The sequence below is a fragment of the Schistocerca serialis genome, chromosome 2 (genome assembly GCF_023864345.2).
Source record: "Schistocerca serialis cubense isolate TAMUIC-IGC-003099 chromosome 2, iqSchSeri2.2, whole genome shotgun sequence".
Classification (NCBI taxonomy): Eukaryota; Metazoa; Arthropoda; class Insecta; order Orthoptera; family Acrididae; genus Schistocerca; species Schistocerca serialis.
This window is the reverse complement of record NC_064639.1, coordinates 965,455,763-965,480,296: the sequence shown is the minus strand read 5'-3', so window position 1 is coordinate 965,480,296 and position 24,534 is coordinate 965,455,763. Positions and strand designations below refer to the sequence as shown.

The 24,534-nt window shown below is 44.0% G+C and overlaps 1 protein-coding gene and 1 pseudogene across 1 annotated transcript in view; one reads left to right on the top strand and one right to left on the bottom strand.

The window, feature by feature from the left end:
* The window catches only part of LOC126456552 (uncharacterized), a 482,692-nt gene that overhangs the window by 445,171 nt on the left and 12,987 nt on the right, over nt 1–24,534 (top strand). The gene's annotated exons all lie outside the window — the stretch shown is intronic.
* Nucleotides 11,200–11,316, bottom strand: LOC126459225 (5S ribosomal RNA; annotated as a pseudogene).

Below are 24,534 nucleotides of genomic sequence, written 5' to 3'. Positions count from 1 at the left end.
ACAGGAAAAGGCGCTCCACAAAGAAAATAGGAAATAAATAAATAGAGACTGAAGTTAAAATCTTCTGGGTTTTTACGCCGCGTCGTATTTCTTCAAATTGATACTGCCCAATATATAGTGGACAACAGAAGATCCTGAAGAAGATTCCAGCAGTGGGGTCGAAACTTACATCGGTTGAAGAAATATGACGCGGCGTAACAACCCAGAATTCTTCAACTTCAGTGACAACGGCCACGAAAGCTTGCAGACTTACGTAAATAAACACTGACTTTTCAAAATGGTTCAAGTGGCTCTCAGCATTATGGGACTTAACTGCTGAGGTCATGAGTCCCATAGAACGTAGAACTACTTAAACCTAAATAACCTAAGGACATCACACACGTCCATGCCCGAGGCAGGATTCGAACCTGCGACCGTAGCGGTCGCGCGGTTCCAGACTGTGCCGCCTACAACCGCTCGACCACTCCGGCCGGCACTGACTTTTCAAACGTAAGATTTCACACCTGCGTTCGCAGTGCTAAGTGAAATTCTAATATTGATGAGTGCATAAAACGCATAGTTCGATTTTATATTCTGTAAATCATGGCGCTGCCAAAGTTTAGAGGAAGACAGCAGCAAAGGAAACACTGCATCCACGCCAAAGGGTTGGGGGGGGGGAGGGGGGGGGGAGAGCCAGGGGAGCCACTTGTGCAGAATAAATGTAATGTATGTGTAAAACTCATCTTGCATCTCAAATGTGTATTTTAAAAACTAAAACAAAATATACAGTTCTGCAAGTTTGAAAATTGTCAAAATACGATTCCAGAACTATAAAAGTCTAAAGTTTATCGCTATAAAGATAGTAATAAAACCGGACATAGAAATAAACCAACTTGTAGTATCTTCATCTTCTTCTCTGTGCATTACACTTTGCCTGCTATGGCTACTTACAGAGACTTGTCTCAGTCCTTCCATCTGGTTTCTGCTCTCCTGTCGGTTTGTATAGTATTTTTGTTACTCTCTTATCCTCGATCTTCTTGATACGTTCTTTCAGTTTCCTTCTGTATCCTTCTACATTCCTATTTAGAGATATTAATCCTAAATCTGCTCTTGTTTCTGTATTTCGATTTCCATATTGTCTTACGTATACTACCGTATGTCAAAGAGTTAGGGTAACTATTCTCAGTGTTATCAATTTTCGCTTACATACATTACAAGTAAGAGTGACATAGTTCTGAAAAATTACAGGAATGCCTGTATCTCCTCTTTCTGGTTAAATGCCAGACTGAAACTGATTGTGCGGCCTTCTGCGGGCAAGTGCTTCACCAGCTAAGCGACCCAGGCACGATTCACAACATACCCTCAAAGCTTCACTTCCGTCGGCACCTCTCCTTTCCAAACTTCACAGAAGTTATCCTGCATACCTTTCAGGACAAGCAACCCCGGAATAAAAAAAAGTGACATGCTCCACTGTTTTCCCACTGTTGCTACTTTGGACGTAATTTCTTTTTTCTCGTACTATGCACTTTTGTTTTGTTATCAGATATTTTCAAATATCATCAAGCCACAGATTCTTAGTTGTTATGAGCTCACAGAGCTGCGACGAATGCAAGTAGTGGATTTGTTGGAATGTGACAAGTACGTAATTGTTTTTCGTTGCTGATAGCACTGTAGGGGCAGCCAGGCACAGGTGAGCCACTTGGCAGATCCAGTTCGCCTTTTGTGAGTCAATAGTGTTCTGACTGGTTTGATGTGGCCTGCCACCAGTTCCCAACCATTTACTCTCAGAGTAGCACTTTCAGCCTACGTTTTCAGTTATTTGCTAGATATAGCCCAATCTCCATCTTCCCCACAGTTTTTACCCTCTACAGCTGCCTCTAGAGCCATAAAGTTACCCCTGATATCTTAATAGATGTCCTATCATCCTGTCCCTTCTTCTGGTCTGTGTTTTGCCCATATTCGTTTCCTCTTCCATTCTGTACAGAACTTCGTCATTGATTACCTTATCAGTCCACATTCTTCTGTAGCACCACATCTCAAATGCTTCGATTGCACTTCTCTCCCTGTTTTCCCGCACTCATTGTTTCACTACCATAGAATGCTCTGCTCCAAATGCGCTATCTCAGAAATTTCTTCCCAAAATTAAGGCCAATGTTTGATACTAGTAGACTTCTACTGCCCAGGAATGCCCATTTTTGTCAGTGCTGGTCTGCCTTTGACATCTTCCTTGCTCCGTCCGTCATGGGTTACTTTGCTGCTTAGGTAGCAATTTCCTTAGCTTTATCTACTTCGTGATCATCAGTGTTGATGTTAAGTGTCTGAATGTTCTCATTTCTGCTACTTCCCGTTACCTTTTTTCGATATGCTCTGTCCATTTTCTGTCCTCAATGGACTGTTCATTCCTCTCAGCAGATCCTGTAAATCTTCTTCACTTTCACTGAGGATATCATCAGCGAATCGATCATTGATATCCTTTCATCTTGAATTTTAAATTCGCTTTTGAAATTTCTTTTATTTCCGATATTGCTTCTTCAAACGGTTCAAATAGCTCTAAGCACTTTGGGACTTAACATCTGAGGTCATCAGTCCCCTAGACTTAGAACTACATAAAAGCCGGCCGAAGTGGCCGTGCGGTTAAAGGCGCTGCAGTCTGGAACCGCCAGACCGCTACGGTCGCAGGTTCGAATCCTGCCTCGGGTATGGATGTTTGTGATGTCCTTAGGTTAGTTAGGTTTAACTAGTTCTAAGTTCTAGGGGACTAATGACCTCAGCAGTTGAGTCCCATAGTGCTCAGAGCCACTACATAAAACCTAACTAACCGAAGGACATCACACACATCCATGCCCGAGGCAGTATTCGAACCTGCGACCGTAGCAGCAGCGCGGCTCCGGGCTGAAACGCCTAGAACCGCTCGGCCATAGCGGCCGGATATTGCTTCTTCAATGCATAGTTTGAACAGTAGGAGGCGAAAGACCACATCCCTGTGTTACACTCTTTTGACCCGAGCACTTTGTTCTTGGTCTTCCACACTTATTGTTCCTTCTTGTCTCTCTTACTTACCGAATATTACCCAACTTTCTGCATAGCTTACCCTTATTTTTCTCAGAATTTCGAACATCTTGCACCATTTGGCTATGGGACCCAAAACTGGACTTCGCTATGAAACGTAAAATTTGCTATTCGTGGTTATTTGTTTCATAGGTTGAACAATGCCTTAGTACTATCGACCTAAATTAGTAAACAGAACAATAGAGCCGTCAATCATAGCTCTGAGTACTATTATTTTCTTACGAGGAAAAAGGGCAAAGCGTAAATTTGAGGACTAAACTCACTGCTTGTTGTACCACGATAAATCGAGCACACTGTCAGTGAGACCTGAAGCAGCACAGCGCAATGTAGAGTGGTCCGCAACCGTCCCTTAATCGGCGTCCCCCTGTTTGATGGATCGTCCGACCAAGAGGCAATTTCAGCCTGGCGACGATTACTGTAATTGATCGGCGGACGGAGCGGCCAAACTGTCTACGCGGTAATTGTTGCGTAATGCGCGATTAGCCCGGAAGGTCCCATCCCGGACGGGTTTCGGTGATTATCACATTTTTATTGTTGTCGGTGAGGGTGGGGGTGGGGGAAGGGGAGGGGGAGGCGGGGGCGGCGGACGCAGTCGCAGAGCGGCCCAAGGACGGCGGCTGCATTCCAGGGCCTCATGACTAACTCTCCGGGAGATCGGCGCGCAGTTAACACCGGCGTAGCGCGAAGGCGGTGCCGCAACGGCTGCGCGTGCGACTGCTCCCAGCTGGGCTGTGACCTCACTGCTGAGCTATGGGCCGCAATCAGAGCACTTTCCTCTGATCGGATGCCTGGGGAACATGAACAATGGCCTGCTGCCGCACCGCTCGTTGCTAGCCACTACGCGTCTCCGGCATTTCCACGTAGCTCTTTGTAAGGTTCTAGTCTTTTGCAAGGTTATAGTCCGTATTATTTCCCAGAAATACATTTATTATACGAGGACATTCAGATTAAGAACGAATTGCGTCAATTGCAATTCGGTGACTTTTTTTTTAACCTGAGCGTTTTCTAGATTGTTCGTTTCGTTTCCAGATGTACCTGATATATAGAGGATGGTTCATCTGTCACTGCTCTCGTTTTATGCAACCCGCAATGTTACAACTAGACTGTAAAACAGTTAAGATCCTGAGACGCCAGGAAGGCATCTGGCTCAGACGGTATCCGAGTAAGATTTTATGTAGACTATGCTACAAATATAGCTCCATTCTTATCCGTCATCTGTCAGAGTTCATTGTAACGGCGGAAAGTTCCACGGGACTGGAAGAACCCCCAGGTCATAGCAATCTACAGGGTGTTACAAAAAGGTACGACCAAACTTTCAGGAAACATTCCTCACATGCAAATAAAGAAAAGATGATATGTGGACATGTGTCCGGAAACGCTTAATTTCAATGTTAGAGCTCATTTTAGTTTCGTCAGTATGTACTGTACTTCCTCGATTCACCGCCAGTTGGCCCAATTGAAGGAAGGTGCTTGTGTTGACATGCGGCTCATTGCTCTACAGTACTAGCATCAAGCACATCAGTACGTAGCATCAACAGGTCAGTGTTCATCACGAACGTGGTTTTGCAATCAGTGCAATGTTTACAAACGCGGAGGTGGCAGATGGCCATTTGATGTATGGATTAGCACGGGGTAATAGCCGTGGCGCGGTACGTTTGTATCGAGACAGATTTCCAGAACGAAGGTGTCCCGACAGGAAGACATTCGAAGCAATTGATCGGCGTCTTAGGGAGCACGGAACATTCCAGCCTATTACTCGCGACTGGGGAAGACCTAGAACGCCGAGGACACCTGCAACGAACGAGGCAATTCTTCGTGCAGTTGATGATAACCCTAATGTCAGCGTCAGAGAAGTTGGTGCTGCATAAGGTAACGTTGACCACGTCACTGTATGGAGAGTGCTACGGGAGAACCCGTTGTTTCCATACCATGTACAGCGTGTGCAGGCACTATCAGCAGCTGATTAGCCTCCACGGGTACACTTCTGCGAATGGTTCATCCAACAATGTGTCAATCCTCATTTCAGTGCAAATGTTCTCTTTACGGATGAGGCTTCATTCCAACGTGATCAAATTGTAAATTTTCACAATCAACATGTGTGGGCTGACGAGAATCCGCAAGTAATTGTGCAATCACGTCATCAACACAAATTTTCTGTGAACGTTTGGGCAGACATTCTTGGTGATGTCTTGATTGGGCCCCATGTTATTCCACCTACGCTCAATGGAGCACGTTATCATGATTTCATACGGGATACTCTACCTGTGCTGCTAGAACATGTGCCTTTACAAGTACGACGCAGCATGTGGTTCATGCACGATGGAGCTCCTGCACATTTCAGTCGAAATGTTCGTACGCTTCTCAACAACAGATTCGGTGACCGATGGATTGGTAGAGGCGGACCAATTCCATGACCTCCACTCTCTCCTGACTTCAACCCTCTTGACTTTCATTTATGGGGGCATTTGAAAGCTCTTGTCTACGCAACCCGGGTACCAAATGTAGAGACTCTTCGTGCTCGTATTGTGGACGGCTGTGATACAATACGCCGTTCTCCAGGGCTGCATCAGCGCATCAGGGATTCCATGCGACGGAGGGTAGATGCGTGTATCCTCGCTAACGGAGGACATTTTGAACATTTCCTGTAACAAAATGTTTGAAGTCACGCTGGTATGTTCTGTTGCTGTGTGTTTCCACTCCATGATTAATGTGATTTGAAGAGAAGTAATAAAATGAGCTCTAACATGGAAAGTAAGCGTTTCCGGACACATGCCCACATAACATATTTTCTTTCTTTGTGTGTGAGGAATGTTTCCTGAAAGTCTGGCCGTACCTTGTTGTAACAGCCTGTATAAAAAGGGTAGAAAATCGGATGCACATAATTACCGGCCAATTTCACTGACATCGATTTGTTGTAGAATCATGGAACATATTTTGTGTTCAGACATAATGGCCTTACTCTGAGAAACTCATCTGCAGAAACCAGCACGGTTTTAGGAAACAGTGGTCATGCGAGACACAGCTTGCTCTCTTTGTACATGATATACAACAGGCTCTAGATACGGGCTCCCAGGTTGATGCCATATTTCTCGACTTTCGAAAGGAGTTCGACTCAGTTCCGCACTGTCGCTTGCTACAAAAATTGCGCGCTTACGGTCTAGCCAATGACTATGCGGTTGGATAGAAAGTTTTCTAACAGACAGGGAGCAGTATGTCGTCCTGAACGGGGTAACTTCAGCAGAAACAAGAGTAACTTCAGGTGTGCCCCAGGACAGCGTAGTAGGTCCTCTGCTTTTTACGATTTACATAAGCGATCTGGTTGATGGTACTGACAGCGGCCTTACACTGTTTGCCGATGATGCTGTAGTCTATAGGAAGGTAGTATCATACGAAAGTTATGAACAAATCAATGATGATTTGCAGAAAATAAGTGCGTGGTGTAATGACTGGCAGTTATCTCGTATTAGTAAGTGTAGCCTACTGCGTATAACAAGGCGAAAATCCCATTTAATGTATGAGTACAAAATAAATTATCAGTCTTTGGAAGCGGTTTTATCCGTCAAGTATCGGGGTTTGACTATTCGAAATGCTCTCAAATGGAATGATCAGATTACACAAGTAACGGGTAAGGCGAACTCTAGATTGCGGTTTATTGGTAGAATCCTGAAGCGATGCAGTCCTTCAACAAAGGAAACAGCTTACAATACCTTATTTCGTCCAGTGTTAGAGTATTGTTCCTCTGTATGGGACCCTTACCAGTTGGGTCTGATTCAAGAGATTGAGAAGGTCCAAAGAAGAGCGGCAAGATTCGTGACTGGTACATTTAGCCATCGCGAGAGCGTTACAAATCTCATAGAAAGTTTGAAGTGGGACATACTTGCAATTAGACGACGCGCTAAACAGAATGGGCTGCTCACTAAATTCCGAAATCCAATCTTCACCGAGGATGCAGAGCATATATTATTACCACCAACTTTCAAATCTCGTAATGATCATCATTCAAAGATAAGGGAAATCAGAGCTCGTACTGAGGCGTTCAGACAGTCGTTTTTCTCTCGCGCGATCCGCGAATGGAACAGAGGGGGGGGGGGGGGGGGGGGGAGGAATATGACTTAGGCGCGAATTGTGCCCTCCGCCACACACCGTTTGGTGGCTAGCGGAGTATATGTATAGATATGTAGATGTAGATATGTAGACTTACAAAGCAACAAAGCCAGATTTTCAAATTATCTTATTCGCTGAGCGCAGCGCAGACTGTTACTCCTAGAGAAAAAAATGAACAAGATCTTTTTGTAGGAAATTTAATGTAGTTAAATTTTTTTACTGAGTTACATTTCCGCCGGAGGCCACGGTTTTCGAGCTATTCGAGAATAACGTACAAAATCATCCTTGAAACGCATTTCCACCCCCACTCTCATCCCTCATTAGTCAGGATTTCTGGTACGTTGTTCATGGCACTCGCTCATACCACTTTACAAAAAATTCCAAGTACACGAACTATTCCCGATATTCGACCTTTTTTCGTCTCTATTGACTGGGCTGTTACGCCACCAATATAGTTCGCTATTTCGTTAGCATTATTAATTTAAATGAAATTGCGCAGTGACGCAAGTGCGAAGATTCCTAAAATAGTCTTCCATCGTTTGCAGTTCTTGTCGAGTAGACGCGACAACATACATTAATCGGATTGAGACACACACTGTCTGATCATAACAAGGCTGTACAGACCATAGGTAAGTGTAACAGAAATACTCGAGTAACTTCAGTACGAATCTTTGGAAGAATTATCAATGAAAAACACAGCTGACAGCCGGTAAAACTTGGTTTTAATAGGCCACGCTACCAACAGAAGATATTAGATCAATCCATCACAGATGAACCCAGCGCTTGCAGATTAATGACTCTTGTAAACGTAACGCTAAAACTAATTACACTACTGGCCATTAAAATTGCTACACCAAGAAGAATGCAGATGATAAACGGGTATTCATTGGACAAATATATTATACTAGAACTGACATGAGATTACATTTTCACGCAATTTGGGTGCATAGATCCTGAGAAATCAGTACCCAGAACAACCGCCTCTGGCCGTAATAACGGCCTCGATACGCCTGGGCATTGAGTCAGAGCTTGGTTGGCGTGTACAGGTACAGCTGCCCACGCAGTTTCAACACGATACCACAGTTCATCAAGAGTAGTGACTGGCGTATTGTGAAGAGCCAGTTGCTCGGCGACCATTGACCAGAAGTTTTCAATTGGTGAGAGATCTGGAGAATGTGCTGGCCAGGACACCAGTCGAACATTTTCTGTATCCAGAAAGGCCCGTACAGGACCTGCAACCTGCGGTCGTGCATTATCCTGCTGAAATGCAGGGTTTCGCAGTGATCGAATGAAGGGTAGAGCCACGGGTCGCAACACATCTGAAATGTAACGTCCACTGTTCAAAGTTCCGTCAATGTGAAAAAGAGGTGCCCGAGACGAGTAACCAGTGGCACCCCATACCATCACGCCGGTTAATACGCCAGTATGGCGATGACGAATACACGCTTCCAATGTGCGTTCACCGCGATGTCACCAAACACGGTTGCGACCATCATGATGCTGTAAACAGAACCTGGATTCATCCGAAAAAATGACATTTTGCCATTCGTGCACCCAGGTTCGTCGTCGAGTACACCATCGCAGGCGCTCCTGTCTGTGATGTAGCGTCAAGGGTAACCGCAGCCATGGTCTCCAAGATGATAGTCCATGCTGCTGCAAACGTCGTCGAACCGTTATTGTCTTGCTAACGTCCCCATCTGTTGACTCAGGGGTCGAGACGTGGCTGCCCGGTCCGTTATAGCCATGCCGATAAGATGCCTGTCATCTCGACTGGAAGTGATACGAGGCCGTTGGGATCCAGCACGGCGTTCCGTATTATCCTCCTGAACCTACTGATTCCATATTCTGCTAACAGTCATTGGATCTCTACCAACGCGAGCAGCAATGTCCCGATACGATAAAAATCGCGATAGGCTACAATCCGACCTTTATCAAAGTCGGAAACGCGATGGTACGCATTTCTCCTCCTTACACGAGGCATCGCAACAACGTTTCACCAGGCAACGCCGGTCAGCTGCTGTTTGTGTATGAGAAATCGATTGGAAACTTTCCTCATGTCAGCACGTTGGAGGTGTCGCCACCGGCGCCAGCTTTGTGTGAATGCTCTGAAAAGCTAATCATTTGCATATCACAGTATCTTCTTCCTATCGGTTAAATTTCGCGTCTGTAGCACGTCATCGTGGTGTAGCAATTTTAATGGCCAGTAGAGTATGTTGACAGTTCGACCTAAACTAACCGTTACAAGCACAGTAGTTTCGTAGTCAGAAGGCCTCACGAATACAATGATGTAATCGTTTATTTTATGCTGTTGAAATTTTCAAGTGCTCAACTAAGCCGGTGGGGAAATAAGGCCAGTCAGCTGAAGACCAGAAAAGGACGAATGTGGTAAATAATTCGCGCAGTCGCAAATATTTGTACAGTGGTAGGACGGAGTGCAATGACTAACATACTAGAAATCCTGTCTAATGAGGGATGAAAGTGGGTTCGTTTGTAGGACGCTTTTATACGTTTTTCTTGAATAAATCGAAAGCTACGGCCTCTAGCGAAAACATAAACCGGTACAAAATTTAGCTACATTAAATTTCCTACAAAAACGTCCTGTTCACTTTCTGCTGTGGGACAAATAGTCTGTGCATAGCGAGCGAGAGAGTATGAAAAATCTCACGTCTGGTTTTTAAAGGCCATATGTAACTTGAGCGTTGCGGTAAGAGCTGCTAAGTCATCCTGTATACATCAAATCGGAATGAGGTACGTTCTCCGTAGGCTCATTTTTTGCTGTCATCAACCGTCCAGCGGTAACGTGCACTACTAGACCAGTGTCCATAGCATTATCTCCAGCTTCCCTGTGAACGTATTCTACTGCCGACCACTGAGTACGTCATTGCGTAAGTTGTTAATATGTATCGTTGAATCACTCTGAACGCTGGAATGAGCTCGTCTAGCCACAGATATTTTGAAAGCGTATTTGTTTCTATTGCGTCATGGTTGTAAGGTCTGTAAAGTAGTTTCCCTGGAAATGCAATACCTGTTTTATATTTCATTCAGTTTAGTAGTCACCGTTTCTTCTCCAACCACGTCTGCGCCCCTTGCCCACTGTACTGCCAGTTACCGCCTCCTTCGCCAGATCTCCCGTGGCGACCCAACTACTCGAAATGTATTCATAACAAGTTTACGAAGTGCATAAATGACTCCAGATAATACCTGGACGACGCTACATTCAGTGGGAAACAACACGGCAAAGTGGGAAAAGATGCATTGATAGACAACATTTCGTAGGTGGAGATAGGCAGTACTGCGAGACGAAAGGACTCTTCGCATATCCTGCTGGCGACATCTCGTGTGATAAGAGTCAATGACTCCATTTACCATCAGAATCTTACGGAACGTGTCGCCTACAATCTGAACGGCATTAAATCGCTCTTCGCATCGAAGGCCGGCTGGTGTGGCCGAGCGGTTCTAGGCGCTTCAGTCTGGAATCGCGCGATCGCTACGGTCGCAGGTTCGAATCCTGCCTCGGGCATGGATGTTTGTGATGTCTTTAGGTTAGTTAGGTTTAAGTAGTTCTAAGTTCTAGGGGACTGATGACCTCAGATGTTAAGTCCCATTGTGCTCAGAGCCATTTGAACCATTTTTCACATAGATGTGGTGTTATTTTCTCTTTGCTTTTTGGCTTTTGGTTGATTCTGCTTGTTTAACATTATTGTATCGTTATAGGTGTATTATAATTTATAGTTCATTACCGTACGTTTTGGAGATGTGGGGCGCTTCGCAGCAATATTAACGGTTTTCTGCCCTACTCCATCTTTGCATAGCACTCCGTCTGCAGGCCACAAGTGGCCCATCGGGACCATCCGACCGCCGTGTCATCCTCAGATGAGGATGCGGATAGGAGGGGCATGTTGTCAGCAAACCGCTCTCCCGGTCGTTATGATGGTTTTCTTTGACCGGAGCCGCTACTATTCGGTCGAGTAGCTCCACAATTGGCATCACGAGGCTGGAGGGAGATGGCGCCACATCTACACACAAAAGTTACCTAATTCCCATAAATGGCAACAGCGCATGGCGGCTGGATGGTCACCCATCCAAGTGCCGGCCACGCCCGACAGCGCTTAACTTCGGTGATCTCACGGGAACCGGTGTAGCCACTGCGGCAAGGCCGTTGCCCATCTTTGCATAGAGTGAGGGGGAAAAACGTTTTTATGCCTCTGATCCTGTCCGAACCTCATGAGACTTATGCTGGTCGGTGGTCGCACAATCTATACACGAATACAGGTTGTGTAGAACTATGTCCGTATTCTTCAAAAGATTTCAGAGCATTCACAGCTGCTGAAACACATGATGAATGGAAACACCGTTGGCATTTGGTAAAATTTAATTTTAATTGATCACACTATCGGTTTCAAGGCATACAGCCTCAGCTTCAGATGCAATAAAAATTATTACATCAGTCCATCATAGGTGAATCCAGCGTATTACCATTCAGAGAATACAATGATCAGCCAGAACATAATGGTCACCTACCTGTTAGCCGGTATGTCAGCCTTCGGCGCGGATAACAGCGGCCACGCGTCATGGCCTGGAAGGAGTGGCCTTGTTGGGCCGCTGGAGGGAGATGGCGCCACATCTACACACAAAAGTTACCTAATTCCCATAAATTTCGGGGAGGTAGTGATGAACCCTGACGCCACGTCCAATCGCATTTCACATGTGTTCGATCGGTTTCAGATCTGGCGAGATGGGGGTTCAGTAATTCAATTGGAACTCACCACTATGTTCCTCGAACCACTCTATCACACTTCTGGCCTTGTGACATGGCGCATTATCTTGCTGAAAAATGGCGCAGCCGTCGGGAAACAAGATCGTCACGAAGGGATGCACGTGGTCTGCAACCAGTCTAAGATACTCCTTGGACGCCACTGTGGCTTGCACCAGCGCCACTGGACTCATGGATGGCCACGTGAATGTTCCCCAGAGCATAATGGACCGCCGCCAGCTTGTCTCCGTCCCGTAGTATAGGTAGGTGTTAAGGAACTGTTTCCCTGGAAGGCGACAGACTCGCGCCCTCCCATCACCAAGACGAAGAAGGTATCCGGATTCATCAGACCATGCAACGCTCTGCCACTACACCACGTCCAGTGCCGATGGTTAAGTACCCATTTCAGTCGTCGTTGGCGATCTCGCGGTCGTAACATTGGCACATGCGTGTGTCGTTGGCTTTTGAGGCCCATCGTTGGGAGTGTTCGGTGCACTGTGTGTTGAGAACCATTTGTACTCTGCCCAGCGTTAAAGTCTGATGTTAGTTCCCCCAAAGTTCGCCGCCTGGGCCTAGATAGCGCGCCTCCCCCAATCTACACACGGATACTACGTGCACCGAACATCTGTCCTACTAGCAGTCATTCCATGTCAGGTGACGCAACTATCACCTGGACGGGTTTATATTGATAGTAGGTCGGTGGTCATACTGTTCTCGCTGAGCAGCGTATTGTCAGTATTTAAAAAATGATTTAAAAACGTTGGGTTCATCTGTGATGGGTTGATCTAATAAATTCTGTTGGTAGCGTGGCCTATTAAAACCAAGTTTTACCGGCTGTCAGCTGTGCTAAGTTGTTCGAGTATTTCTGTTACACTTTCTTATGGTCTGTACAGCCTTTTTTTGATCAGACTGTGTATGTCTGAATCCGGTCAGTGTTTGTTGTCGCGTCTACTCGACAAGAACTGCAAACGATGGAAGAATATTTTAAGAACCTTCGCACTTTCATCACTACGCAAATTCATTTACAGATACACTACAATTGCTGGGATCACTTTCTACAAACCTGTCCCCTATTCATGTCGCGTAATAATGTTTCTACGTTGGAATCTCATTTCTTTATTCGTCTAGGGCAGTCATAAGTCTTCTGAACGGATTGATGCAGCCGTCCATGGATGCCTGTCCTCTGCCAAACTCAGAATAGCACTTGCAACCTATGTCCTCAATCATTTGTTGGATGCGTTGGGATCTCCGTCTCCTTCTTCAGTTTTTACGCTCAACATCCCCAAGTTCGATAGCAGTTATTCGTTGATGTCTCAACATTTATCCTATTATCAGTCCTAATTTTTAACTTCCTTCTATAGCACAGTGTCTCCAACACCTTGGTTCTCTTTTTTTTCGTTTCCCCACAATACAAGATTACCTTCCGTACAGCCGTACAAAGGTGTTTTGCGCGCGCACGCCCCTCCCCCCCCCCCCCCCCCCCCCACACACACACACAAATTTGCCATGAACGCTACTTCGTTTGTACTAATCAGCTTTTTAAGTGCTTTTTGCTTTGTCCATCATGCGTTATTTTGCTTCCGAAGTAGAAGACTTTTTGCTACTCCTCATAAATTTCATTGTTTTTTCCGATTTATTCTCAGTCCTTATTGAGTGGTCCTTAGACTGCTCATTCCATTCAACAGCCTCTGCATTCTTTCTCACTTTAACAAAGGACAACGATGGCATCACTAAGTTGTCGACATCGTTTCACTCTGAAGTTCAGTTCTACTCCTAAGCGTTTCATTCGTTTTTGTCGTTGCGTCTTCGATGTACAGAATCAACAGCAGGGACGAAAAACTACATCCAACGATTTAATTTTTGGATTTCCATTCTTACTTTTCCCTCTTGGTTCTTGCACAGACTGTATATTAATCGTCTTTCTCTGTAGCTTACACCACATCTTCTGCTATGTCTCGAAAGTCTTTCATGATTTTATATCACGAAAGTTTTTTCTACGTCGACAGAAGCTATTACCCTGTCTTGCTTCCAAGAAGTATATTTATGTGAAAAACTGTGTTTGTGAGTACAATGGATGCTTGAAAATTAATGTAATTAATCGAAAGCCTGTAGTTGCACACAGGTGGAGAGTTTTACCGATAAACTGCCAGACACTTTCCCGTGTTTTGAAATGATTTTAGACGTTTACCTTGGATTCATCCACATCTAAAGGGAGCTGCAATTCTTACAGTAGGTGCTTATGGCTCATGCAGGGATGATTGGCATGATCTCTTTCAATGTCTATCCATGTCCCACCCCATCATAGATTTAACTATTGTGTCGACGGCGGAACGTTAAATCCTTAACGACAGGTCGTGCAACAAGTTCGCCAATGTCACTTGTATTTTTTCTATCGTGAATTATTTTGGTTAATCGGTATTGTCTGAAGGTAAGGATATATGGTTCGTCGGTATTGTCTGAAGTTACGGACACACACACACACACACACACACACACACACACAAAACACAGTTTTTTTTCTTTCTTTCTCTACTTTCACTGTCAGTGGCTGAGCTGAGATGGAATTCAATATACAGCCCCAAACTTCCTTCTCGCTTGATAGATAACAAAATTCCTGACAGCCAACTAACGTAATTTTAAATACAGTCTAAAATGGATTTTTTCAAGGCAGCTGCTATTCTACAGACGAATTTTTAATTTAAAAAATTATTATGTACACTTGAAAAAAGCTAAATTTTAAATGTATCACTAATTACATTAATCTATTAAAGACCGTGTTCATTCTTACTACATTTACGCCACTGTGGCACTTAGCAACTTGTAAATGACCAGCAATTAGACTCAAGAACAATTCATGAATACGTAAACCTGTACATATCATTTAGACACAAATCTTGCAGAGTATATATTTCTTCCTCATTTTGCAAGCTGTTGGTTTTACCAAATCGTTAAAAAGGAGCAGCTACATAATGCTTAGTCGAAGTGATGGCGTCCTAATCGTCAACCCACACAGCTTTCTCGTTCATTGCCCCCCCCCCCCCTCCTCCTCCCTATATGTTCTAGAGGAAGACGAGAAATACACAGTAACTACAAGAACAAATACGGGTCAGTGAAAGCAGAAGACAAAGATAGAAATTATTGCATCAAAAAGGACACAAGGCAAGAAGGCAGTGCTCCTGACTACAATTAGACCTGCGTAACGAACGAAGGAAGGAAGGAAATTTCGAGAGTGAGATTAAATTTTATAGCGAAAGGATACTAGCAACAACATTCGGTGATGAAATTGCTATTTTACGTCAAAGCGTGGAGATTAAATTAAATCGAATAAACAGTCCATTCAGCAGTGTGTATAGATAGTGTAAACCGAAGAAAGACCGACAAACACATCAAAACTGGTGGCTACGTCGTAGACGAAGTGAAGCATTCTTCTACCTTGGAAATAAAGTAAAGAATGACGCACGAGGCGCAATAGCGTGGAGAAAGATGGCATATCTTTCGACTAGTGTCGAACATAGGCCTTAAGTTTAGCAAGAAATTTCGAGAATGAACGGCTGGAGTACATTATTGTATGGAAACTAATCGTTGATAGTGATAAAACCGGAAAAAAGAGAATCGAAGCGTTTGGGAGGTGGTGTTACAGAGGGACGTTGGGAATTAGATGGACTGATAACATAAGAAGTGAGGTTCTCCTCAGAATCCAAGTAGAGAAGAACGCTGGCAAGAAGAAAGGAAGAGACGACAGGAATGTGTAGACATCAGGGAATAAGTGCCGTGGTACTAGTGGGAGCTTAAGACGGTATGTATTGTAGATTCATACTGGACACCACGACTCTAAGTTTACTGAATCTTTTTCGAGTGTTCACCTGTGCCAAATTAAGACAGTTAGGAAAATGGCGGCGAACTCTTACCATGTACGACCATTCGTGAGGATTTACACGTAGAATAGTTCGCTAAGCTAAAACTAGTTGTGTAACTAAGAAGAGGTCGTAATAAGGGTTACACCCTGTGTACAACGATGTCGCCTCCATCACTGAGGAAGATTAAAAAAACCACGAAGCAACATATATGATGCTGAGACAAGTAATATAATGTAAGACACATGGGGCCGCAAATGTCGGGAACACTCCAGAAGTGGATGAAAACTGTTGAACATGTGACGTCTCCAGATGACGTACCTACCGCACGTGCAGTGGCGCAGCCTATCCGTCTGTCGCACCAAATCATTCCACCTCAAGTCATTTATTCACTTCGGTTTGACTCCAAGACCACGTGCGCGACTTTATATCTTGGGACTCCGGGTTCGAGTCTTGCGTCCGGCAGGCAGTATTTTTTTTACTGTGTTCGAGAATTCTGCTTACATTGTGGTAAGATTTATTATTATATTTATCGTCTTGCGGCCTCCGCTCGTTAATTTCAAAGTACAGTACAACAAAAACCTACAGTACTACACTACAAGTAAATAAGATTCCGAATTGCATCAAAAAAAATGGTTCAAATGGCTCTAAGCACTGTGTGACTTAACATCTGAGGTCATCAATCCCCTCGACCTGGAACTATTTAAACCTAACTATCCTAAGGACATCACACACATCTATGCAGCAGCAGCGCGGTTCCGGACTGAAGCGCCTAGAAAAGCTCAGCCACAGTGGCCGGCTCCGAATTGCATTTCTAGCAGTGAATGACCTACGTGCTTTTTACTAAATGAAGTCTGTAAACAAGAAAAGAAGGGGCAAAAGGAAAGTAATACAAAATGTTGCTTGGTTACAGGGATGACAGTAATTCAGTAATTTTGTAACTTCTACCTTTACAACAGATCACATTAACAAAAGGTGTTTAAAACCAGACTAGCGATCTGTAGGTGGAGGCGGACGGGGTGCCCGTCCCCCTCCACCTGCCCCCGCCACCCATCGGGTAGGGTAGGATCGACAAGCGCAATCGCTACACGTGCGGCGAAGTACGTCATCTGGTGACGTCACAGTTTCAACATTTGTGATCCACTTTAGGGGTATTTTCCGACATCTGCGACCCCATGTGTCTTGTATTAAATTGCTTGTCTCAGCGTCATCTAAATCACTTCGGGGGGTTTTAAACGTTAATAAGCAACACCCTGTGTAGAACAAATATTTAAGGTCGTTCTGAGCAATTACTACTCTAGGTGGGGAGGTTGATTGATCCATGAGGTGAAATCATGGTGAGCCCCATCGAGCTATTCCAAATGCTGATGATCTAAATCCCCTCCCCTCCCCTCGAAGGAAACGAAAAAAAACACATTTGGTGCTTTCCCATCCCCGATTTAACTTTTGTGAAACCTGCTGCAGCATCTGTGTCAACAGATTGGTGTTCATTTCGGGTTCGGAGAGATGAAACAGTTTCGAGGTATTGACCACCCTCAGCTACACCTGTTCAGGAACAAATGACAACTCAGCCGGCGAAGGATAAACATCAGCGAGAAATTAAGAGGCACAAATGCAGATGATTAGATTTCTGCCGACGAGAAATGCTCTCGTCATCATTTGTTAATCAGAAACAGGATTTTGTTTCGACATCAGATAACTTGGGCACTCAGTCTCTCCAAAAAAATATTAATTATAATTGACCGTTATCCTTTTGTGTTGGTTATAGATTCTCGCGTTTGTGTCAATGGCCTCTTTCGAAATAAAATGCGAACACGCATTAGTTCGTAGGTTGGGTGGCCACGGCCGCAACACGCCGCTTTGTCTCGTACAGGGAGAGCTGCGAGGGGCACGCAACGGCTTCCCTTCCGTTCCCTTGTGTTCCCTACTGTCCGCCGCGGGCTGCGCACCGTGTTATGAAATTAATACGCGGCCCGGGAGCGTCCATTAATCACGTCGCGGCGTGTCCCTCCCGCTCGTTAGTATTTATTTTCTCCAGACGTTTCCAGCGCTGCCGGGCCAGCCGGAAGTTGGGCCGCTGATTAAACCGCAGCGCCTGCATCTCGGCCCAGTGGCCGCTCCTGGAGCGCACTCACCTCCGTAATTCCTTAAGCGCCGTTGAAAACACGCAGTAATAACTCAATCCTAGTCAGTGGCTCTCCGGGCAAATGCGTCATGGTGAGGTAGCATATCTGTACGGTATCCCAATTACTTGATGTACAGCGATCAGATACTTTTTTATAGCTTCGTTTCATTCCAGGACGAGTTTCGTTGTTCCACCCATCTTCGATTCAACTGACATAAACGTTACAGCGAGGAAGCGCTGTAACAAGTATATCGCGGTTTGAGGGTGCGGGGAGGGGAGCTTGGTTCTCGTTTGAGGTAGGAATATGGAGTAACAAGGCTTTCGTTTAGCCCGGACCTGTGGCCATTTGTACAGTCATTCGAACGTCTGTCTTACTGTAGCTAAGTTACAGTATATTAAGCAAGATTTGAAGACGAACCGGAGCTGGCGCCAAGGTAAATTGTGCGAATCGATTTATTCCATTTTCAAAAGATTTTAATTGGGCTGAAGTTAATGCTCAGCTCACGGCAACATTAGCATGTGCATAGTTCGGATATTACGTGCAAAACATTCAAAAACATATCTTTCTGGGAGGTTTTTGAAGTGCGTCACTTTTTTACTTTAAACTTGTACGAGTCGTTTCAAACTTTGCATGAAGAGGGAGAAAAGGATAGAGTCAAAATCAATTTTTTTTTATCCAATAATCTTTATTCGTTGTCGAGATACGATGGTTTAAATTCGAGCTAAATGTAGCACGTAAAATTCGTTCTTACGTGAACTGAATGCGCAGAAACGGTTTAAAGTGAATCAGATGAATAAAAACAGCAGTCTTACAACAGAACTGAAAACTTGCTCTCGAAAAATCTAGCTTCATTGGAATTTTACGTGCAAAATAACAGATTTTTTAGTTTTTTATGGGGGCCAATTCTGTGTTTCAAACTTGTGCGAATCGTTTCAAATTTCTTAAGAAGCGAGACTAATACATGTAAATAATGTTCGTCCTGTTGTTCTGTGACTGGCTTATCCGGTGCCACAATATAAGCAACACGGTTCGAAAGACAATAAACAAAAACCCATAGCCGATCTGTCGTAGCCCGAGTCATCTACATCGGTTTGCCAAGCTGTGACAGTCTAATGTCAAAGTTATTATGGAATAAAAGTTGGGAATCAGAATTAAAAATGCTCCTATGATACGACAAAGAAAGGCGAACGTGTTCTGGCAAAGTTAGTTTTTCGTCTTATATGGCAGCTTCGAAGACATATAAATCATAACATCTCTACATATTACCGTTTTTGTTTTTATTTTTTACTAATCAACCCTACATCCCCAGCGCAGTGAGCTCTTTCGGCTACCAGGTGTTGACACATCTGCATCTTGCAATTTATAGGCTTGGATCCCTGATCCTGTGCCCAAAATCCAGAACGTCCGCTAGCCATAACAAACAAGATATAATATCATTTGGTTGAAGAGCATACGTGTAAGAGCTAAAAAAGTTTTTCTGGGGGGAGGAGTGTTTTCTCCAGAGGGAGACTCTAAAACAATTTTTTGATATTTTGGTTGGGGGAGGGTGATACTTTTCCTCAAGAGGACCATTCCTCGCCCACATTCACCCCCTGTTACATGTATGCTGAGGGGCGTAGAAAAAATAGCTCTAGGCGCGCAGTCCGGAACCGTGCGACTGCTACGGTCGCAGGTTCGAATCCTGCCTCGGGCATGGATGTGTGTGATGTCCTTAGGTTAGTTAGGTTTAAGTAGTTCTAAGTTCTAGGGGACTGATGACCTCAGATGTTAAGTCCCATAGTGCTCAGAGCCATTTTTGAAAAAATAGCACATTTATGTGCTACTAGAAAGTGGAATGCAGGTGCAGTAGGAAGTATCCTTGTGAGGGGTGCATGCATCCTAATCTTTAATGAAACTGCAAACAGTCCTGTCTGAGCATCATACCAGAGGTTGAAAATACCGCTACAGTTGTAAGGTTCGTTTAATTAACATACTACAGGTTTCGGGTTCTTATACACCCATCTGTCGTACTGAAAATGGGAGAACATACACATGTGCCATCCTATTTTAATTGATGTCTGTGGCTTGTTGTTCCACATCGTCTCATATATATCCCCACTAAATTAAAAACATGAATTTCATGTCGCGTCTTCCACTCAGTTTTGCTACAGTTTTGTAGTAACCTGTTCAACATGTTCCTTTACCACGCATATGCACTTTTAAGTTTTTCATGTAACTTTCTATGAAATGTTTTCTTTTTTCGTTATTCATTTAAAATGTAAGTCACTAATTCAAATTGTGAACGGCCAAGCTAGTGGCCCCGCGCTCTTTTTCCCGTCAACAGATGGCAGTAGTTTTGCCACTCTGGTTTACCAGTTTGCTTCCTCCTTCGCGTCCGCTAGTCCATGATCTGCGCTCGTTGGTAGCACACCGCGTCTTGTACTCGTCCACCTCGGCGCTCGGGATCACAGCACCAAGTGTAAGTGTCCTGGTACTCTTTGCATATTTCCCTACCCAGGCAGTCGTCCGTAGTACTGTCTGGTGTCTCTTTGGCACTGATTTAGGTTGCACAGCACCTGGCCCGACCTGCAGCTTTTATTTTTTAAATGTTTTTAATTTTTTATGGATTTTTTTTGTTTATGTGTATCGCTGCGTGTAAAAATTATCTCCTGTCTCATGCTATTTTCTGTACGACACCTCAAGATGGGCGTATATGAGTCCGAAACCGGTCGTGTGTTAAATAAAAGAACCTTACAACTCTAGTTGTATTTTCAACCACCGCTTTAATGAAGCGTTGTGTCATATAGCCCGACATGACAATGCCATGTTGGATGACTTGATGGTATGTGTCATGTTATACGATATGACGTGCATGTTGTTACTGTAGTTGACACGATGCTTTATGTTACATAACATTGGCACTAATACTAATAAGTAAAAAAGCGCGAATATGTCAAGAATTTTTGATTTAAATATCTTTGAAACTGCTAGATAAGTCGAAAAGCGAGTTAACTTCGTTCACATCCCTACCACTGCGCAGCACATATTCGGCTTTTTGTGTTAGGACAGCAGAATTTTTCATTCTGGTGCATATTTACGTTAGTATAAAGCCTTTATCGCGTGTGTTTTAAATGCTGTAACTGTTTTCTGCAAATAACTATTCTTTAAGCTACTACATTTTTCGTATTGAAACCCAACGTTTTGTGCTGTGCATATAAAGTCGACAATGAGACTCACACGGCCGTATTCAGGATCTACAGGCCCCTAGGATGAAACTGTGATGTGGACGCTGCGAGGAGACATTTTGTGCTAATTACACAGAAAAATAGCGTTTTACAGAAATTTTTTGATTAAAAGCCTGAACCGCAACATTTATTATTTAACTGAATAAAGTTTTACTATCCAGCTTATGATTATAATGAACTGATGAGCTCAAAGAAGCGGGAAGAATCGACATCATTAATGTATTCACAATGATTTATTAAAATCACTATGAACAACTATTTCTTTAAAAAAAACGTCTTGCGGTAGCGTTCTCGCTTCCAGCGCACGGGGTCCCGGGTTCGATTCCCGACCTGGTCAGGGATTTTTCTCTGCCTGGAGATGACCGGGTGTTGTGTGTCTTTCATCATCATTTCATCCTCATTCACTCGCAAGTCGCCGTAGTGGCGCTAAAGAACCTGTGGAGCGGCGGCCGAACCGCCCCGCGAGGTGTCTCCCGGCCACCAATGCCATACGCTCATTCATACCTTAAAAAACCAATAAGTTGAAATTCATTTGCATACGAAAATCAGTATTACAGTTTCAAAAACAACATACTGTAAGTATAAGCAAACGTATTAATGATTTTTAAGTAATGGATTGTAGTCCAATCAAATTGCCCATGCTGAGGGAATGAGACTAGGAAATGAGGCTCTAAAAATAGCTTGTGAGGTTTTCTATTTGGCCAGCAAAATAGTTGGTAATCGTCGGAGTGGAGAGGATATGAAATGCAAAAAATGGTTCAAATGGCTCTGAGCACTATGGGACCTAATGTCTGAGGTCATCAGTCCCCTTGAACTTAGAACTACTTAAACCTAACTAACCTAAGGACATCACACACATCCATGCCCGAGGCAGGATTCGAACCTGCGACCGTAGCGGTCGCGCGGTTCCAGACTGGAGCGCCTAGAAACGCTCGGCCAGATATGAAATGCAGGCTGGTAACAACAAGAAAAGAATTTCTGTAAATGAGGAATTCGTTAAAATCTTACATAAATTTAGGTGTCGGGGAGTCTTATGATGATGTCCGGAGTGCAGCTTTACATGGATGCGAAATGTAGAAGACGAGGGGTTCAGACAAGAGAAGAAGCTTTGGAAACATTTGCTGCAGAAGATTGCTGAGTATTGGTTAGTTAAAGAGAAGTACTGAATCGATTGGGGAAATCCTTGGAGTGTATAAGAACCTAACTTAATAAACGGATCGATTGATAAGAGACATATTGTGGCCTCAAGGAATAAATTTAGTAACGGAGGAAACGATAGACTAGCCTAGAGAACCTTAAAATGAAAGTCTGAGTAATTTCATTAGCTAATTGGTTTATGCTTATATTTTATACTAATTAAGCCAGTTATAACCTCTTCATAACTTACTTATGTTTAAAATAGCGCTTTCAGTACTGAACTGAGACAAAATGTTGAGCCATTCTTCTAACGTTCAGTTTCGAATCCTGCTTCTTATCAACTTCCGTTCTGGAAATGACTTATGTCCTCCGGGTTTTGTGACCATTAGTAGCAGGTATGTCTTCGAGGGATTTCGTTCTTAGGAAACACGGTTGACGTTTATGGTCGCTGGTTTGAATGAAATGAGGTATGGAACAAACTGACTTTTCACGAAATCGAACTACTTTCAAACTGCTGAAATTCCGTTAACCATTTCTTTTAAATCTTGCTGGTTTTACCAACCAATGTGTCACCTGTCCGAACGGGTAGCTTTAGGAATTTGACGCGAAGGAGACCGAAGTTTGAGAAGTGAATGTTGACTTAAAATTATTCGAATAAGTCAGTACAACATAACCTCGTCTACGCTCTTTACGGTTATAAGGGATTCCGAATCGTAGTTTTAAAAAGTTGAGACGTTTGCGAGCTGCAAAACCCATTGTGTTGCGGGCAGCCTAGAGTGTCGGCCCATAAATACACACTGAAGCTGCAAACTGAGAGACAAAAGTGCACTTAAATATTAATCAAACGTAAATAGACAATTATTTCTTAGTTCAGGTCAGCTTGGTGATCTTGGGGATCGTACATTCAAAATGCAGTTACACTGCCGAAGATATAAATGCATTACTTCAGTGAACACCAGAACGGGCCTTGGCATAAAACCAACCTGCGCTCTAAGTGTGTTTGGTTGCTATGTTTCTTAAAGTAATTAAACCCACAACCGAGGAGCTCAACTACAATTAACACGATGAATTAAATGTATCCGTAATCTGTACTGCCATTTGGCGGCGTGTGCTGCTACGTTATATGCCATCAGCGTTCGCATGTCTCCCCCTGACCACCCCCCCCCCCCCCCCCGCCTCACACACACACACACACACACACACACATAGACAGAAAGAGAGAGAGAGCGCGCAATGAGATTGGGGGGGGGGGGGCGGGGGGAGGAATCCCATATTCAGAATCCACCCCCTTTTGCCCGAGAGGGTACTAAATAACAGACGTTACCTGTGATAACACGTCAACAAGTGACCGTCCTGAAACATCCTGTGTATAACACTGTCAGTTCGGGCCACATTGGCCTTAGAGGTTCATATAAATATACACCACTTTCTTCGGTTTCCGACTTGCAGATGTCTGAATGTGTCATATTATAAGACAGAATCATGACAATTCCCGATGTAATGGTGTTTAATGTGGCACGTCCAGTTTCGATCTTCGGTGACTATCCGATGTCAGGTTAGCCACCTGAACGCAGATAGAAGCAGATAATCTCACTAGACTGCATACGATTCTGGACTGGTAATGCTTACCGTTTGATAGCAACCCAAGGTTAATCACCATCTCAGCTTGATTTGTCTTTTCGATATTTTAATACTACTACAGTTGCTGCTTGTTACGTGTTGGTGATAAGCAAAGTTTTTGCGTTTGGAGACGGTACAGTTGATAGTAAAGTAATAAATCGCTACCTGTTATTTCTCCTTTGTCGCTCCTAAATACCACCATCATGTCAATGCATTTCATTGCTGGGGTAGATGCGGGGTGTCCTGATATATGCAGTTTTCTTCAACAAGTAAAAGGTCATCAGGTTACCTTCCATTCAGAAGGCTGTTGCACTCAGCGACTGTTATATTGACTTGTAAATAATAGATTTCAGCTATCAGTCGTCCTTTTTAAATTTTATTGGCAGATCTAGATTTCAGCTAGAAACTAGCCATTCTCAATGCACTATCATTTTGAATCAATGCATGTAATGCCTGTTGGTCAGGCTTCATCCACAGTTCATTGAATACTACTGTTAGTATCCGAATAGCCTTTTCTAGACGCCAACATCTGGTTGCCGTCTTTTTTGACTTACGTAAAGCATATGACACGACCTGGCGACGTCATATCGTTGCCACACTGTGTGAGTAGGGTCTCCGGGGCCCGCTCCCGATTTTTATCCAAAACTTCCTGTCGCTCCGTGCCCAAG